Source organism: Anopheles darlingi, chromosome 2 (genome assembly GCF_943734745.1).
Source record: "Anopheles darlingi chromosome 2, idAnoDarlMG_H_01, whole genome shotgun sequence".
Taxonomy (NCBI): Eukaryota; Metazoa; Arthropoda; class Insecta; order Diptera; family Culicidae; genus Anopheles; species Anopheles darlingi.
This window is the reverse complement of record NC_064874.1, coordinates 51,624,403-51,626,902: the sequence shown is the minus strand read 5'-3', so window position 1 is coordinate 51,626,902 and position 2,500 is coordinate 51,624,403.

The following is a 2,500-nucleotide window of genomic DNA, read 5'->3' as shown; positions in this document are numbered from 1 at the left end:
AATTTTTAATGTTGTAAATTTTAATGTGGTAAATGTGGTAATAATTTCAGCGGATTTCAGTACTTTCTTGTGAAAGAAAAGTCAATTTTTTGGCGAATTTTTTAAAATCCATTTCTCGCTCATTTCAACCACGATTTCTGTAAAAATTTCATAGGATACTCAAGAAAGAGGTCAGCCTTTAGGAAAATATGAGAAAAGTATTTTACCCCTCTCCCCCGTGGATTCGAGCAGTTAATTTAGGCCAAAAATTCCACTGTGCTTTGAGGAGTTTGACCGGTTCTTGATGCGTTGATCGCTCACTATCTTTTTCCGCACTCATTTTCTGGTTGCGGTTGGAGATGGACGCGTTTCTCCGTGGTTTGTGAACCCGGAAATATAGAAACTGCTGCGAGTATACTGCTTGGCATTTGTTGGCGTCTTCAAACTCACCTGGTGTACATTCATTTTTCATCTAGTCGATTAAAGACGTGATTAAGTTTTATTAAATCTTTTTTGATTCTTTCGTCGTGATCGGTCGTTGAAGTCTCGTGACTCCGTTCGAACAAAAGTGTGGCCTCTTTTTGTGGCATTTTTGACTGAAACATCGATTAAACTAAAGGCAAAATGAGAAATAATGGCCTTATCGCTGCCAAAAATGGTTCTCCTCAATAGGTAAGCAGCTGCATATAACTTCCAATAGCGTTTTAACCGATGACTCGTTTTCAGAAGTCAGGATTTCAAGGACGTTCAAGCTCGATTACAACGGTGATTGGCAGATGCAGCATAAAGTAAGTTAAATCAGTTTATAAGTTCAAAAAGTATCTCTGTGATACAACCGACATGAGTGTTGTTAGCTCCCAATTCGCATCACAGGAAAAATATTTCCACTTTTGCGCAGAGAACGCCACAGCAACGACGAGCACCCGGGGAAAAACATTAGCCAATTTATGATAGGCTTCATCCCTACGGTTCTACAGCGTTATATTCACCCCCGGGGCCTTGATAGTGGCAATAGCGAGGGTTGAGGCTTCGATCGCGCATGTGCAGAGTCATTTTGTCCTTTTTGGTGAAAACCCTCATTTTGTATTAGTGCTGCCCTACACACGCCCTTAGAACTGTGCCCAGTTGAGGATGTGCAGGATGAGTTTTTGGAAGCTCTCCGCATTCCATTTTTCTCGTGCATTTGTAGTGAATTAGGTGCGCCAGAAAGCTTTAAAATTTGCTTCCGCTCTACACTTCCAAGTGATAAAGTTATTCAACTAGCAACATAGTTAGCATTTATTTTTAAATACGTGTAGTTCAGTTCAATTATCACATCAAATCGTTCGAGTTATCGCCCCCATCTTTCTGTCGTAAGTGTGTTATCCAGATCTTGATTATTGGTGACGCAGGATATCGAAGGAAATTGAACGATAAATATTCTCCCAGAGGTTACGCTGCGGGTTCAGTCTCTTGACTAAATTCCTTGTTCTATGGTTACAGTTTCTTCCCAAATATCAAGGAACATTTTGTGCCTCACGTGCCTCAATACCAATCGATCCTACGTAATTTGCTTTGCGGAAAGAAGCGATGTGTGCCGTTCATGAAACAAAAATTAGACCATCCACCAAATTGTCCACAACAGTACAACGATTGCTTGTTACGTTTGCTGAGGCTAGAAGAAATCCGGGCACATCACGCGGTCGTGTTAATTGTTGATTTTGGTAATTAGACTGTTTCGTTTAACGTGTATGGGTCGTTTTCACAAAAGTCCAACCGTTTTAACGTCTCCGTTGAGCATAAAGGTACCAAAGGTGAAATTTCTCTCCGTCACTGCACAAGGTCTCCGATTCTGCCGAGTTGTGAGATGTAAAGAGTAAATATTGTTAGACAATCATTTAGCACATGTGCGATATGTCTATGATCGATTTGAGAAGGTGTCATCCTGCGTCAGCTTGTGTTATCAAGAGTTGGAACATTCAATTTAATAGCTCGTGATAAGTGTGCACGTAGATGCATTTCTCTGAAAATCGACAAAATAACTAACTCGCATTCATAATAGCATCTTTTTCTGTCACAATCTCATGATTTCGCATGAAACATGGAGCGAAACTCGATGAAGCTTTTCATCATTGTTTGTTGATAAGTTTTGATGAATTTTGTTTGTAGTTTTTTGAAGGAATGCCTGATATACAAACAACACTATTCTAATCCTTACCCGCGAAAGAGTGGCATGAACAAATATGCAAACGGAGGCCCAAACAATACCTGTGAAAATACAGGCAATCTAAATGACCCCCTGAAACAACGAATGTTTTCAAAGAAAATTAGAAAGCAGGCAAATAGCCTTCTTCTTCCGGATTTACTCAAAGGTCACGTGCCTCCGCATGGCGTCAAAGTCAAGGATTATGAGGATTAAGAAGGATTTCACTTGAGCAGATAAGATTTGTCTAAATCCGATTACTGTTACTCGCTACCTTATACATAATGAGTTATGAATGAATCTTTAGAGCATTATGACTTTTACTTTGAGTCGAAAGAT